This window comes from Octodon degus, unplaced genomic scaffold, assembly GCF_000260255.1.
Source record: "Octodon degus isolate 3935 unplaced genomic scaffold, OctDeg1.0 scaffold00012, whole genome shotgun sequence".
Classification (NCBI taxonomy): Eukaryota; Metazoa; Chordata; class Mammalia; order Rodentia; family Octodontidae; genus Octodon; species Octodon degus.
In genome coordinates, this window is record NW_004524588.1 from 11969732 (window position 1) to 11987865 (window position 18134).

Sequence of the window (18134 nt, forward strand, 5' to 3'; positions counted from 1 at the left end):
TATATATATGATTTATATTAACTTCTGTATTAGGGGGCTGGGGAGATGGCTCAGTAGAATAAGTGCTTCCCTGGCAAGCACAAGGGCCTGACTTCAATCCCCAGTTCTGAAAAAATCATAGAAAAGTAAATTTTAACTTGACTATATATCATATTTTTACTTTGTTTTTTTTTAGTGGAATTACTTGATTTTATTTTACACTAGGTGGTAGGCACAAAGTAATCATCCTTAATAAAGTTGACAATTAAGTTCACTCAGAACATTTTTAATAATGCACATTTTAAAAAGTATTCCTCTTATAAATTGTTCTGCAATCCAAATATATGATAGCTTGGAAAACAACGTTTAGAAAACAAAAGACTATGTAAAAAGACAGAGTAAAACAACTACAACAGTACAGGTTTTGGGGGCTCAGATTCTCCAGTTTTCTTACTGCATCATCAGTGTCAAATCTGCTCCTTCAGCTGGCCCCACTGCTCTGGATTTAAAGAAACACCTTTTCTTCCTGGTTTCATTCCACCTTCTGGATCCCTCCAATATTCTCTAATATCAATGTGAACTTTCCTTTTAAAGTGCCGAACACTGACATGTCTCAATTTCCCATCTGAAACATGTTACTGCTGCTGCTGCTCTGCTTAGAAAATGACAGAGCTCTTGAAGACTCACCAGTCTTCTGCTTCTTTACAGGCTTTTCTGGAGCAACTTGCTTTTTCTTCTTTAACTTTTTGTCAACTTTACTGTCCGAATCGCTTCCTGAAGAGCGTGAAGAAAGAAGTTCCTTTGATTGAGGCGTTGCTCCGCTGCTGCAGTCAATAGCCTCCTGCTTGCCTGAGAGTCTGTATTTTTACTTTGGGACCAAAAATATATTAAAAATAGATTGAAGCATGAATACAAAATCTAAGCTCAATAATTGCTTTCATAAATTTATGTTTGAAATTTTCATTTCAACTATAAAATCAATTGGTATCCTTTTTAGGTAAATATAACTTTTTGTTTCTAAGTTACTAGATAAGGAAAGAGGAGTCAGTTTTGATTTGCAACCATTTCACAAATAACACACTAAGCCTTCTTCTCAATGGTTAGAAAATCAAATTGCATATAGTCAATACAATATTTTACATTTAAGCATGGTTAACCTGCTGAAGACATTCTGATGAGTGGTATGAGAACTTTGACTACAAAATGGACTTTCATTTGATATGAGAAATTTGAATGCTAGTGGAACATCTTAAAGCAAATTTTCAGAATTATTGTTTCTGCTTCTCTTCCATTTTCTGCACTTCAGAATTAAACTATGCATAACTGAAAAAAATTAATGCATAATTAGGAACAAAACATTAAATGAAATATGATTCAAAAATACTGTGGTGGCTACAGGAGTTTTATGTGTGAAAAAATGACTGAGAGATTGAGTCATGAAGATTTCCTGATACCCACCAGTGGCATGGATCCAGGGATTTGCAGTGATACCAATTCTTGACTTTATCAACCCCAAGTAGAAAAGCTGCTGGAATGACAATGTGACTGATAAAACAAACAAATTAATTCCATTGTAGGAGCACCTTTAGACTGGCATTTGTGGAAATGAAGGCATATCTTTCTGTGGAGGAATGAGAATTATGCAGCAGACCATTAGCCAGTCTGGCCTTTAGATGGTCAAGCTGATGGGTAAATCAATGGTTTGAGCTCAAAATTAGGAGGCGCCAAAATTACAAAAAGATAGCATTATTTTCCACCATCCCAACCGTTATTTCAACAAATAACTCAGAGCAGTTGTTTCAAATCCTTTGTATGTTCTTAAGCCTCAGAGCCTCCAGTCTTATTCTCAGCAGATAGCTTTACTCTCAACCTACTAAGAACAAAGCTGGAAAACTCAAGTTGGATGTTCAGTTTGCTCATCTCCAGTCACTGTGAATCACAACGCCCTCCTCCTTCATTCCATACCACCACCATCTTTCTGTTCCTCAGACAGCAGCCTTGGTCTCGTCTCTTACTTCATGAGTGATTCTCAATCTAAGTTCATTTTTCCTGATTTGGCTATGACAAACTGGTGCTCCTTTATTCCAAAAGAATTTTCTCTGCCTGGTTCATTCTCAGAGTATGAACCTGGCTTGCTATTTTTCAATGTTTTCATTGCCAAACATTGAGTCCCAAAATTCTCTGTCCATTCTCCTGATCATTGTAATTTAGCTTCTACCCAACTCATCAAAAACCTTCTGAATATCTCACACAATTTGCTTTTCTGCATCAGTGTCATTTGATATCACTAAGCCAGCTTTTCTTGCCATCCCTCTCCTCCTGGCTTTTGTGATGCCTCTCAATGGCCGTTCCTTCTGTTTTATTCTTGCTTTTTTTCCCTCCTTCTTTTATAAAAATAATAGATTTAGCAAACTAAAATTTGAACATTGTGAAATTTACAACCTTAATATTCAGTACATTTTAAGTATATTGATAGGGTTGTATAATATGACTATGATCAAACTTAGAACATTTTTGTTATTCCAAAACAAGACTTTCTACCCATAAACTTCCAATCCCTCCCTCCCTCCAAATCTAGGCAACCACTGAGATGTTCTCTTTCTTCATAGATTTTTCCTATTGTGGGAAATTATTTTACTTTTATTCAAAATAGATCGTATTCTTAGCAATGATAGGAAGTTAATATTTCCAAAGGAATGAAAATCCTGCACTGTGAACTCATATCATATTGGAATGAAACTAGAAACTGACAGCAGAAATATACATAGAATACAAAAAATTTACTTTCTTTTTTTCCCTATCATTTTTTATCTCATACTTTTAAATATTTTTTTTTTTTTGTATAAGAGAAACTATGTAATGGTCACACTTGTATGTCTGATTTAACATTATGGTCTCTAAGTGCATACATTTTCCTACAAATGTCCCAAGCTTATCTTTCTTTACAGCAGAGTAGTACTAAATTGAATATATGCACCACATTTTCTTTATCCGTTCATCTGTTGATGGTCATATAGGTTATTTAGCTATTATGAACTATGCTGCCATGAACATGTATATATACATGACTGTGGTAAGATGTTAATTCTCTGGGAAAAATAACTAAAATGAGAATAACTGAATCAAGTGCAAGTTGTAGTTTTAATTTGAAGAATTACCAGTCTATACTCCCACCAACAATGAAGAAGTGTTTCTTTCTCCCCACAGCCTCACCAGCATTTGTTATTGGTTGATTTCTTGATAGCTGCCATTCCTTTTGGAGTGAGATGTTGGTTTCCAATGACTGTCCCTCCTAAAATTTGTTGAAATTCAATTGCCAATGTAATGCTATTAAATGGTGGGACTTTCAAAAGATGTTTGGCACCTGAGGACACCACTTCATGTGGGCTTCACAGCTTCATAAAAAATGGAAGTGGGTCAAAGTAACCTTCATCTCCCAACCAAGGAGCGAGCACATTAGAATGCCCATGCCATGGTACCTTAAAATGTTATGTAAGGGAGATAAAAGGTGATGTGTTATTTAGTCCTTTGCTGTTTCAATGAGACTGAACTTCGTGCTGCTATGAAGAACCTTGGTGCTACCTAAGTGCCTTTCATTTTTAAAGTCCTTTCTTTGGTTTTGAGTGGGCAATCCATGACAAAATGTTTTTTTCTAGAATTGAGTTAGCCTGAATTTTCTATGTTAACTGCCACCCAAGAAGTCTGGTTAGTTCAGTGTTGTATCCCCAAATCTCATGTGTCAAAAATTCTCATAGTAATTTATTAGGAAAACTGTAAATTAAATCCAAAGGTTTTGAACCTAGGACTTCATGTAAGCATTTAAAAAAAAAGTTTGTTTTTATTGGTACATGTAAGCAGTGCAAAATGGCTACATTCATCATAGAGAGTTGGTACATGTAAATGATACAGTGAGTTCTTTTCTACTCCCTCCCTCCTCCACCCTTCACCTCCTACCCTCATGCCCCTACCCCACCTCTTTACGCTTTCAGTACCCTTAAGATGACATTGACAATGGCAGATTCTAGAATGAGTATCCTAGAAATCAGGAGACTGCTCACTTGACCTCAATCCCCTGACTTATTCAGACAGATAATATCAACTGATCAAGCATTGTTTCCTGTAGAAGGCTTTTGTAGTTATCTGGGGACCTGACTTCTCCTTTCTGCTCTCTCCAAGGGTCTTTTCACTCCTGCCCTTCACACTCTGTCCCCTCTCCACTTCTCCCCCTCAGGCTTTCCTCAATCTTTCCCTTCCTAATACTGCCAGTGATAACAAGAGATATTTATTATATTTATTAGTTTATTATATTTATTGTATTCATCTTATATTTCTTATTAGTTTATTATGTTTATTGTTTTATTGCTGTATTCTGCTATTAATTTGTTTATTATATTTATTATTTATTAGGCATTTATATTGGTAGAGTAGATTGAGCTGCTTGCCTTTATTTTCTTAAAACATCCAAAGAAGACTACCAACTAGATAGTGAAGATAATGATCAGGAAACTGACAAATATGTTCCACCCCTCATGGGAAACTGGCTATAAGAAAACACCTCTGGAACTAGATGCAAGGAAGAAATGCAAATAGGAAAATACAGAGTGTTGAAAACTCTCCACAAGAGGAACTATGCAAAGACAAATTAGCCACACACATCATCACCACGCTGAGGTTGCCATAAGAATAATTGAAAAACCCAGAAGAGTACAGTAAGACTCCCAAAGCTGCAAAAAGAAATCAAAATAATGAGAATGCTAAACCATCCAAATATAGTACAGCTGTTTGAAGTCATCGAGACCGAGAAAGCTTTCTGTTCAGTAATGGGTAATGGTTGATGCATCCTGTCAATTTGAGAAGTTTAGAAGTTTTTTTTTTTTTTTTTTTTTTTTTTTTTTAAAAGAAGAAGAAGAAAAAGAAATTTAAGTGACCCGGCAGTGGGCAAGGGTCCTCACTTTATAAACATCCTCATCCTGTGCAGAGAAGGGCAGGAAGATGGTGTGAGTGCTACACCCACCTGGGGGTTGGGGGTATAGTGGGCATATGATATAAGGGAGAAAAGGAGGCTTGCTCTCCACCCTGTTGCCTTTGCAGTTTTTGCTGTCTTCTGCCACCTTGAACTATTGCTCCTGTGCCATGCTACCCTGCCTTGGAGCCAGCTGGTTAAGGACTGAAACCTTCACAAACTGTGAGTGAAATAAAACTTTTATTCCTTCCTTTCGGGTGTTGGGTATTTTGTCTCAGCAATGTGAGAAAATAACTGTAACAGTGAAATATACAAAAGGTGCTGAAATGTGTGACTATTTGGTTGCTATTGGAAAAATGGACAAAAGAGAAGCAAGAGCTAAGTTTCTATGGATCCTGTCTGACAAGGGGACAGTGGAGAGATCGGAACACTCAGCAAGCATCATTAGATGAGGAAATGAGCATCAAACTGGTACGTGTTGGATTGAGCACTGAATTGACTATGGGGAACAAACTGGACACAAGCCGTGGCAGCTCCCACATGTGGACATGCACTGTGGCAACTGCGAGGTATGCAGCCCCCAAGATCTACCTGGGCCAGGAGCCCAGGGGCCTAGAGTTGGCATGTGGTATCTTGGCGTGGTTCTGCATCATCTAATGAGCAAGTTGCTCCTCTTAGTTGAGCAAGAGCTAAATGTCCCAGGCTGACAAGAATAAATATGATGACCACAATGGGATTCTCAGAAAAAGGACTTCACAGACCTTTTTCAGAGAAGATATATAATGAAAACATAGCCAGGCAATTCTTCCTGGAGAGAAAATCTTCAGAGCCCCACTCCCCTCACTGGAGTGCTAGCAGGCACGTGTCACTGGTACAGTGCACCCAGGCAGTGATCTCAGCAGAAGCCCTGGCCGGGCTCCTGGCCATGAAGTGCACACAAACTTGCCCTGCAGCAAACCTCAGACACTGCACCCTTCTGATGCTGGAGCAGGGATTCCTTCAGCTGTTTCCCATCCTAAGAAAAGTCAGTGCAGCACTGCAGAGGGTGAAGGAAGATTAAATTCCATCCCACAAATCTTCAAGAACAGCTTTCAAGGGCAAGAAAATTGTTGCACCCAGTGCCATACTTGGGAACCCAAGTATTCCTGACCCACCAGAAATTCCTGATCACAAGAAAAGCTCTGCCATGCCCTAGGATGGTACCACAGATTTGGCTGCAGTGATGGTGCAAAAGCTTTCTTTTGTGCTGAAAGGCCTTCTGCAGACAGATTCATGGGGATTCATACTGTGCCAGACATCACCATCATTTCCAATGAGAGAACAAACGTTGCTTTATCTCACATCATTATCAGCACCATCACCCAGGCTGGCAGCCACTTATAAGAGGCAATACCAATGGCAACACTTTGTACTACCAGCCACAGGAGGTTGGACTACCACATATAGTGACCCACATCCTTCAGACAACCTCTCCCAAAAAGCTATGTCACAGTCCCAGACTCTGTGCCTAGACTCCACTAATTTTATTATTAAATGAACTTTAAGACTTACAAGGCATTGAAATGTATTTGCCATGTAAATGGATGAAATGAAAGAAGCAAAACTTGGAGCCCTCCAGTGCACTTGGAGAATGAAACCAGTAGTTCCACGAACCCCAGGGACATGCGGTGGGAGACCAACAGAGTCTTGGAGGCAGATAACTGCAGGCATGAGCAGAGGGGCACTTCTGCCTCTTCTGCAGTGAAGGTGATGGACCTTGTGAGAAGCCTGTGCAGTGGGGATGGAGCTCTGTAGGCTGCCCGGACTGTTTCTGAATGGTTCCATGGAAAGGGCAGAGCAGGCAGATCTGTGGCCTTCAAAATTACTGCTTTGAACATTGCCAGTGAGCTCAAGCTTAGCATATTAATCATCATTTAAATAAACTGGCAAGTGAAAGTGTTTTCCTGAACAAGGATGCAAATTCTAGACATGTACAGGTAATAACAACTGTGTCTGGTAAACCAAAACTTAAAGTCTCAGGATGAGATAAACTATTTCTTTTTTTTTTTTTAATTTTATTTGTGTGTGTGTGTGTGTGTGTGTGTGTGTGTGTGTGTGGCCAGCTCAGCCCACCAGGGGGCAGGGCTGGCTGGCTTGTGGTGCTGGGAGATTGAACTGCGGTCCCTGTGCTTTGCTAAGCTTGTTCTAAGTAGGAGCTTTAGACCCCTGAGCCATCTCACGAGTCCTGAGAGAAACCATTTCTCAGAAAATATGTTCATTTTGATGTTCTCTGACTATCTTTCTGTCACTAGTTCCCCGTTCTAGGGCCTTGGTGCAAAAAAAGGTTTCATTCATCTTATAATCTCCCATGGCAACTAGGTCGGGCTTCGATGGTATAGATGTTTTATGTTAGGAATTTAGCGGACTTGCATATCTTCCCACTGAGCGGATAGACACTACATATAGTGGAAGCCAGGGTGACCCATCAGAATCACCGATGGCCTTTGATTAGTGTAGAGGTCTAGTGCCGCAGCTGGCAAGCGTGGGGATTGGCAGGTGCTTGCAGGTACCCGGCAGGCACTCACGCTTGATCTTACCCACTGTGGTGCCAATAGAGACAGCTAATTTTGTTCTATTATTACTGTTTCTAAGAAATATTCCTGTACCCCTTCAACTGATCTGACTATACTGAAGCTGAAAAAAATAGGCTTTCTCTCCTGGCAGGTGGGCACATGGACCAGAGCTCAGAAATCACATAACTAATTATTAAAGAGCATCAACCTGACTCCAATGTGAGGAGGTCTGGGCCAGCAGATGCCTTTGCTGTGGGCAAGGAGGAAGAGGCCGGAAACATGGATGGATCAGAAAAGAGCTCTTATATTGGTCTGTTTTTGCTTTTGGTGCTCTTTTTTCCCTTTTTTCTTTCTTTCTTTTTTAATCCCTTTTTTCTTGATTGTTTTAAAATGATCATGGATCACTTTTAACTTTTTCTATATTTTAACATCCATTTAGCCAGGGTACTATATAGTTAATATTAACTGCTATTGACACAGCAACTGGGGTTTGATTCCCAGCATACCCTGCCAGCCCCACCCTGGGGTGTGCTGAGATGGTGATTGAGACTGGATGTGGTGGTGCGCGCCTATAATCCCAGTGCTTGGGAGGCTAAAGGCAGGAGAATCACTATGAGTCCAGTCTGTATAGTGAGACCCTGTAGAACCCTGTGCTAAATAAAAAAAAAAAAAAATTAACTGCTATTATATCAAAAGCTCCTGTAAATAATCACTGACCCAGATCAGTGATATATCTACCTTAACTCTGACCCAGATCAGTGATATATCTACCTTAACTTATATTCTGCAGCAACGTGAACTTCACAAACTACCTTTCACCTCATGTATTTGAGGCTGCACTAGCTAGTAGGTGCCTACAGGCTTTGGATGACTATCTCTTGTGTTATTGCAACTTTTAAATGAAGTTGTAGTTTTTATTCATCCTGTATAATCATTTTTGCCTTGCTACCTATTTTTTTCTGATGCTAGTGGTAGGTGTGATGCTTTCTTTTGATGAACGGCTCTTGCAGATTACTTTGTCACACTTTCAATCTGTCTGTGTTACAATGCTTTCAACATGTGTAGGGTAAACACTACGTAGCTGACTTTTGAAAATTGTAAATTGGCATTTATCAATAATGGGTTATTTCGTTACATTGACCTAATATATATGAATTCTTCCTAACATTTCATTTTTAGACAAATAATCTGCTTTGCATGCTTTTCTGCCCTTCCAATTTCATTTAGGCTGAGTTTAGATCTATTGTGCCTCTACAGCCTTGATGGTGAACCCATGGCATATATGCTGCAAAAGGCAGACCAAGTCCATCTGCCTGGATGACCTAAGATGTATGATTTGATTTTTCTAAACTAAAACCTCAGTATTGAAGTTTAATTGCAGTGTTGGTACTTTGCAATATGTAAGTAGATTTTGGTTTGCACTTTGTGCACTTAGTCTCTAATTGGTTCACCATCCCTGCTCTATAGGTTTAGAAATCATACATTTTAATTACTTTAACATTATCCTTAGCATTTTTTTAATGTATTTGATACAGGGTCTACAGGGTCTCACTATACAGATTGGATTTATAGTGATTCTCCTGTTTTTCAGCCTCCCAAACTCTGGGATTACAGACATGCACCACCATGCCCAGTCACAATTGCCATCTCAGCATACCCCAGGGGCGGGGCTGGCACAACACCAGGGATCAAACCCCAGTCCCTGCATTGCCTAAGCAGGTGCTTTAATCCACTGAGCCATCTGGCCGGCCCATATTCTTAGCATTTTAATATGGATATGCAACCAAAACACTTTTATTGTCCTACTTCAAAAATACAAAATTACTAGCAAGTTCTAATCCCCATAACATTATTCTATCTTACAATGAAGTCTGATGTTAATATTCTTATGTTCTAATTAGGCTCTGTCATTTTTATTGCCCTACACTCTCAACATGTATGTCTCACTTTTCTCTTTGCTGAGTCAAAATGCTTGGCATACGAAGTTGAAGAAGTAAAGGTTTATGTTGGCTCACAGTTTGTAGAGGTTTCAGTATGTAGTTGGTGGGCTCTAAGCCAAGGTGGTATGGCAGAGAGGAATCACAAAGAAGCAACAATTTACAGCAGAGCAGGCAAGGAAGCAGCAGCAGCAAAAAGCAGCAGCAGCAGCAGCAGTAGCAAACCTCTCTTTATGTTTTGCCCCATCTAGGTGGTAAGCCTTTTGAATGATGTCACCCATGCAGGGTGGGGCTTAACCCCCACACAGATCAATATTAAACCAATTAGTAGGCTAATCTAGGACCACATATCCTTAATCATGACATAGATCCAGTCACCTCCCAAAGGCCTGACCTATAACCACATGAGCCTTTGTAGAAAATCTACATACAAGTCATAACATTCTGCGTCGGGTCCCCCAAATTCTCAGGCACGTCCCTTTAACTTTTTCATTTTATGTGTTCGGTACAAGGCCCAACTATGTAGCTTGGACTTGTAGTGATCCTCTTGTTTTCAGCCTCCCCAGCCCTGGGATTACAGGTGTGCACCACCACACCCAAATTCATTTGCCACCTCAGTGGGCCCCGTGGCCAGGGATGGTGCAGCATGCAGGACTGGGGATGAAACCCTGGTTTTTCCACTTGCCAAAATAGGCACTTAGTCCAGTGAGATATCTCGCTGGCCCCACATCCCTTTATATAAAAGCATTTATTCCATCTATAAGAGTTTACCAAATCCTAATAGTTTCAGCATTGCTGAAAAGTCCATGTCCAAAATCTCCTCTAGGGGCTGGAGAGATGGCTCAGTGGTCTAAAGCACCTACTTGGAACAAGCTTGGCAAAGCACAGGGACCGCAGTTTGATCCCCCAGCACCACATGCCAGCCAGCCCCGCCCCCTGGTGGGCTGAGCTGGCCACACACACACTCACACACACACACACACACAATAAATAAATGTAAAAAAAAAAAGTCTCCTCTAAGATTTAAGGCAAATTCTTAGCTATGAGCTTCTGTATAAATGAAAAGATCATTCAAACACATTTAACATACAATGACACAAAATAAACACCCCCATTTGAAAAGACAAAAGTAGGGAGTAGAATAGGATTAAGACAAGTCCAAAAGCAAACTTTAAGTTCCACAGGTCCACGTTCAATATCTGGGCCAATCAGTGTCAAGATATGAACTCCAAAGGGTTTGGGTGGCTTCACTCCTATGGCACTGCTGGTGGTTGTTGCTCTCACGGCTTTTCTCTTGGCTAGATTTGCTTAATCCTTGCAGTATTCCTCAAATGATCCGTTATAGAGGACCACCTGAACATCTGCCCTTGAAAGAGGCGCATTTGTCTCCATTTGGGCTGAGTTTGATCCTATTTCCATGTACTGACTCGTACAGAGCTGGATAGGACTTCCTTATCCCTTCAGTTGGCCTTAAACAATACATATCCCTCCAGCTGAGGTGCTTATGAGGTCTCTGAAGATGACAGGCATGTTTCCCTGGACTCCCCATTGCTACCTTGTGTGATCCCCAGTGAGGTGGAATGAGGAGCCAGTGCTCTACACTGTCCACTGGGATGGAGCCTTAAGATGGAGGCTATGACTTCATGGGGCTTAAAAGATTACACATCAGAGCTGAAGCACTGACCTCAAAACATTGATTGCATGCTATCTCAATTGCATATTGTTCTTTCTGCATACCCTTTCTGCATACTGCAGAGGTGATTTCAGGCCTCCTACTTGGCCCAGCTCACAGCACTCACATACTTCCCAGCACTCTCACAGTGACTCATTCTCAAGCCACTGCCTTCTTTACAAATGAATAAAATCCAGGTTTGATTTTTGGGTGGAGGCCTTTGTTCCAGAGGCCATCATCGTGGCTAGACTTAGGAATCCTTGGCTCCCCACAGTGCAAATGCTCCTTACTGTCTTTATTTTTGCTGTGGGTTGCACTGGAAGTGGTAGATTGGAATTAACTCAATAAAATTCCAATAACTTTTCATGAGATTACAAATATAAACTTCCTGAACTGCGATAAGCTCTCTATAATCCATGTCTCTGGCTTCTCCAAACTTCTGGGGTCTCCAGTGTAGCCTGGATAGGATATAAGCAACAAAAACAGTGACAAGAAAAGTAAACTATGACACTGTCTTACAGTAAAATGTGCTATAATAAACAAGTAAAACAGCATAAATTTTACACAGTGCTTAGAAATTATTCTGGTAAAGATGGGTTGAAAACTCTCATAATGATTCTGTGTAGTTCCTGTCTCAGATACTTTACACTCATTGCTGGGACAAATCTCCAACACTCAAAATTAAGCAAGGAAAGGTTTATTTAGCTCACAGTTTGTGGAGGTTTCAGTCCATACTCTGCTGGCTCCAAGGCAGATAACTCGGTGGCAGTTCATGTGTCAGAAAACAACAAAGAGTAGAGGAGGAGCAGCAGCTGCAGCATCGTTCAAGCCTCTCTTTATTCTACACTGGTTGTGAAGACTAAAGTTCCTCTGAGAATGAGGTGATGGCTGATGCAAAGATCCGAACTTCTCCAAAGTGGCAAGGCTGCGTCAAGCAAGTTCCTCCAAGGAAGTGGCACACAAAAGCCTTCATCAACCCCTTTATATACTTTTGTTGTGCTGAGTCACTCTAGGGCGGGCCCTTAGGGCAGGGCCACCTAGCCCCGGGTTGTGGTATCACCAAGCTAATCCAGCGATCTCAAGTTGACACAACGTCAACCACCACAATCCACCACTTGTCAACTTGGTAACTAAACATATTTTTTAAACCGGTGGTCTCCAGATACAAAGACATACTTATAAACATTTCAGACATTGGACACAACTTTTTTTTTATTAATTTTATTGAGAAACAAATAGCAATGAGACAGTTTCAAAACAGATTAGTAGGACAGTTTCAATAATTAATACACTGCATATTGTTGTCTTCATAGTAGTTATTCATAGTACAAGATGCAGACATGATATACTGTCCAAACACTATTACTACAAATCTGTCTTCTCACTGAGTTAACAGAAAGTAGCTAAATATCTATCCTAAATATTTTGCATATACACATACAAAATGGTCCTTCATTAGTATCCCTTTTTTTTGTTTGTTTAGTTTTGTCAGAGATGGGTATTCCATTGCCATGTAAATATTGTAGGTGCAAGAATTCAGCAAAATAATCCAATCCAGTCCAGTAGTCCATAACATTAGTGGGTTATCCTTTGGACTGGCAATGTCAGAAGTTGTTGACTTGAGCCTTTTACAGCTCAGCATATTAATATGACTTTACTTTTTATACCTCGTTTTTATACTTTTCTGCTGGATGGTTAAGAACAGTATAAAGCAAGACCTATATAACAAGAAATGTAACTTTTGTATCTGATTAGGTCAGTCAAATCCCCTCAGGATTTACCCTGAAACCCTGTACCACAGTTTGTAGGTCCTTTGTCAGTGTCAGCCATGTAGATGAGTCACGGCCATTGCTTGGCCAATGTGCTCTCTGTGAAAGCCTGAGAGAATGTTTTCTCTCCTTGTGACTCTCCTTACGCACACTCTCCATCGACAATCACTTTCCTCTGGGGCCCCATAATCTCCTAGATCAGAACATTTGGGACATCATTGAGTTGCAGGATGTTACAGTGCAGGTTGTCCTATGTCCTGAGTCCTCAGTGATCTTGAATGGTTAGGTCTGAAATATTGGCTGTCCTTTTAGCCCTTCTTTTTCTCTAATTTTTGGTCTGCAAACTTAAGTTGTTAACCCTTCAGAAGAGAAGCTTAATGATATTATTACCCTTTAACATGGGCTGTTGAGCTTAAACTCGCTATCTCAATATCAAGCATCTCAGACATTACATGAAACAGGTATTTTCCATCAAGTATTGATATGTTAAACTTTAAATCCCTACAGAATGTGCAGAAAAAAAAGAAAAAATATTTTTAAAAAAGAGTAAACAATTACTTATTTTTACACAGAAATTTAGAAATCTAACCATATACAGCATTGTAGCAGGAAGTCCTATGACTTTTTTCTTGTCTCTAGTTTTCATTTATTATCCTTTTTTCAAACAAACATTTACTTGAGAGACAGTATGGCAGTAATTGGTATGACATGACAAGCAGTATGTATTTAGAAGACCAGAATGACAGGCATTCCAAGCATGGCCCTACTATTACACATTGCTATCTTCAGTGCAGTTGCTTAGTTCCTAAGTATCAGCATATATAGTTACTCAGGGTGAGAATCCTACCAATTAACTGCTAGTTTCAAAAACCTGTTGAAGATTCTTAGGATTATTGCCTTAACCATCTTGTGCATATAAATATTTGATTTTGCCCCTCTCTTGTTTCCTAGCTTTTCTCCTTGCCCTCTCTTTGTTTAATCCTTAAATTCTCACTTTCCTTTTAATTATGTCTTACCTTTCTATTTTATTTATTCTTCTGAGTTCTTATACTAGGGAGATGATATGATATTTACACATGTGGGTCTGGATTATTTTACTCATGAGTATATCTTCAAGTGGCATCCACTTAAATATAAATGCTTCAAGTTTATCATTCTTTATATCTGAGTAATACTCCATTGTATAAAAATACCACATCATTTTCATCCATTCTTCAGGTGATGGGCATTTTGGTTTTTTTCCAACATTTGGCTATCACAAGTTGTGTCTCTGCTATAAACATAGGTGCACATATATCACTATGATATGATGTTTTCAGTTCTTCTGGGAAAATTCCCAGTACAGGGATAGCTGGTTTGAATGGGATTTCCAGACCTAGTTTTTAAGGAGTCTCTACACTGATTTCCATAATGGTTGCACCAGTCTACATTACCACCAGCAGCAGAGAAGTGTTCCTTTTCCCCCACAGTCTCTCCAATATTTGCAATTGGTTGATTTTTTTAAGATAGCCATTCTTTCTGTGGTGAGATGGTATATCAGTGTTGTTTTAATTTGCATTTCACAGATGGCTAGGGAAGTAGAGCATTTTTTCATATATTTATTTGCTTCTTTAATTTCATCTTCTGAGAAGTGTATGTTCATCTCAGATGCCCATTTCTGGATTGGGTCTTTAAATTTTGGGAGCCTAATGTTTTTCATTTCTTTATAAATTCTAGACAGCAGACCTTTGTCTGAGTGCTTATTAAGATTTTTTCCAAATTTTTGGGTTGTCTTTTCACTTTCTTGGTAATTTCTTTTGACATACAAAAACTTCTCAATAAGAGGAGGTCCCAGTTGTTAATTCTTTCCAGTATTACCTTTGGGATTTGATTTTTGTTCATGAACTCTTTGCCTACCCCTATGTCTTGAAGAGTTCCCCCTACTTTCTCTTACTGAAGATTTAGTGTTTCTGTTTTAATGTTTAGATCTTTAATCAATTTTGACTTTACCTTAGTGCATGGTGATAGACATGGTTCAAGTTTTAGTTTTTGGCATGTAGAGAGCCAGTTTTTCCAGCACCATTTGTTAAGGATGCTATCTTTCTTCGTGTAAGCATGTTTGGCCCCTTTGTCAAAGATAAGGTGTCTGAGTGTGTTTGTAGAAGCCTCTATCTTCTAATCTATTCTGTTGTATCTCAGATCTATATATTTGCCAATACCATGCTGATTTTATCACAGTATCTTTATAGTGTAATTTCAAGTCAGGAATTGCAATGGCTTCTGTCTTGTCTTTGTTGCTCAGGATCGCCTTTGCTATTCCAGGTCTTTTCTGGTTCCATATAAAGTTTAGGAACAATTTCTCCAGGTCTGTGAGGTACATTGGTGATATTTTGATAGATTTTGCATTAAATCTGTACAACAATTTTGGGAGTATGGCCATCTTCACAATGTTGGTTCTTCCTATCCAGAAACAGGGTATACGACAGCTTTAACAATCCTTACAAATCACTAGTAAGTCTACCAATTTTATATTACATGAAAATCATAACATTTTGCCCCTTGGCCCCCCAAGAATTTATACTCATCCCTTTATATAAAGGCACTTAGTCTATCTGCAAGAGTTGCTGTAGTCCTAAAAGTTTCATAATTGCAGAAGAGTCCAAGTCCCAAGTCCCCTCCAAGATCTAAGGCAATCTTGGGGCCGGGGAGATGGTTCAGTGGAATATTTTTTCCCTGGCAAGCACAAGGGACTGAGTTCAATCCCTGGTTCTGAAAAAAAAAAGATCTAAGGCAATCTCTTAGCTCTGAACCCCTGTACAAATGAAAAGTTACACTTCCAACACTCAAAGGTACAAAATAAACATTACCAGTACAAAAGATATGCATAGGAGGATAAAAACCATTGGAACCAAAACAAATCCAAAATCCAGAAGGGCAAACAATAAGTCCTTTTGTTCCATGGGAAACATCCAAATCAATCTGTAGCAAATTGTGAGCTCCAAAAGCCTTACATAGGCTGGAGAGATGGCTCAGTGGTCTAAAGCACCTACTTAGAACAAGCTTAGCAAAGCACAGGGACTGCGGTTCAATCCCCCAGCACCACATACCAGCCAGCTCCGCCCCCTGGTGAGCTGAGCTGGCCACACACACACACACACACACAAATAAATAAATAAATGTAAATAAATAAATAAAAATTCAAAAGCCTTACATAGCTCCAGCCCTATGGCACTTCTGCTGGTAGCTCCTGTGGCGTTTCTTGGGCTGTCTTTGCTATGTCCTTGCAGCTTTCCTCAAACAATCCATGTTCCTGGGTTTTTCAAACTTTTGGAGTTTTCACTGAAGAGGCTTCTCACTACTTCACACATTATCATCTCAAGGGCACATTACTTCGCCTCCCAGGCCTTCTGAAATCTAGGTGGAAGCTTCCTTAACCTCAGAACTCCTGAATTCTAAATGTGCCTAAAATCAGTGCCATGTGGATGATACCATGGGCTGCTACCAGTTGGAGCAGTAGCCAGGCTTTATTCTCTCTTGGCTGTAGGAGTTTAGTGCCTGGATTGCTAAGCACTCTGACCCAGATTCTGAGAACAAATTTTCTATGCATCCATCATTCTGGAACCTGGTATGGCCACTGCCTCCATTCTGGAACACGGTTCTCAGTGGCTTTCTCATCAAAGCAAAGTCCCTCACCCTTGCAATTCTGAGGCTGTAAAAGGCAAGAAGCTGTCACTTCCTGGTGTGGTCTTAGGACCTTTTTTCTACTCTCCTATTTCTCCTGGGAAATGGAGATCTCAGCTCTGTCTTTGCAGTTCACAGCCTTCCTGGCACTTCCTTTCTGGCCAAATACACATTTTAAATCATCATGCTGGGCTCTTTGCTCTTGACCTTCAATATATATTTGACTAAAAGCCCCAAACAATAGCCGTACCACTGCCTCAACATTCTACTGCCTTGAGATTTCTTTTACAAGATTAATTAGCCCACTGTGCTTAATCTCAATCTCAGGAAAAGTCTCTGGACAAAAGTAAAATCAGCCAAACGTTCTGCTAAGCCATAACACAAATCATTCACAGTCCAACAACAAATGCAGTCACTTTCCCAGCAGGAACCTCCCCAGCTTGGTCTTTACAGGCAGACTTTCTATCAACATTCTCATCTTCTGAACTCTGACCAGAATCTCCCATACCGAGGAGCCAAAGGCATTCTGGTTCTTTCTAGTAGGGTGCATCTGCAAATCCTTCCTATCTCTCCCCATAAGACATTCCCAAAAGATATTGAACAACATGGTCAGGTAGTCACAGCAATGACCCCACTCTTGGTACCAAATTCTGTCTCATTTACTTTTCACTCATTGCAGGGACAAATACCTAACACACAAAATGAAAAAAGGGAAGATTTATTTATCTCACAATTAGTGACGCTTTAAGTCCATACACCACTGGCTCCAAGGCAGATGACCGCAGTTTATGGTGGCAGAAAACAAGAAATAGCAGTGGAGGAACAGCCCCTGTGGCGTATATCAAGAATCTCTCTCTTCCTTCTATCCTGATTGCAAAGCCCAAAGCTCCTCTGAGAAAGTGGTAGTGGCTGATGTGAAGATCCAAGCTCCTCTAAAGTGGCATAGCATCGCTTCTCGGCCTTTTGGCTAAGATCAAGTGTGTGATAGCATCATCAATCCAGCTCCTCTAAGGAAGTGGCACACACAAGCCTCCCTCAGACTCTTTGTATACCTTTTTTGTGCTGAGTCACTCTAGGGCAGGTTCTTAGGGCATGGCTACCACAGCCCAGGGAGTGGTATCACCAAGCCAATCCAGCCAAGCTTCCAACATCTCAAGTTGACACAATGTCAACCACCACAGTTTCTTAGAATTTCCATTTTTCCTATATATTTTTCTTTTAATTATGCCAGAAGGGGAAATATTCCCCCAGACTTTGTGCCTTTACAAATATTCTTTTTTTAACCTAACTGTAATTGCCAAATAGCAAATGAAACAGTTTTTATATTTGATTTACTATATGTATTTCCAGTAACCTATAAGATCAAAAGCATACACATTGGGCTACTTTGAAGTTCAATTTTCTTTCTTTTGTGTCTCATTTCTTGTACTCTACCTCTTTTGCTGCCTTTCTCCCTTTCTATTGTTTTAGAGAGTTGATGAGGTCACCTTTTCTTAAAAACACAGTTCAAAACAGAAAACCTCTGTGAATGTTGGGGTGTTTTCTCATATCATTTCATTCAGCTTAGTAGAATTGCTTCCTATTTACCAAGCTACTTAGTAT

At 39.9% G+C, this 18134-nt stretch overlaps 1 pseudogene; it reads right to left on the bottom strand.

Annotated features, from left to right (window-relative positions):
- Nucleotides 1-13059, bottom strand: part of LOC101569140 — a 14001-nt pseudogene extending 942 nt beyond the window's left edge.
- Between the last annotated feature and the right edge of the window lie 5075 nt (nucleotides 13060-18134).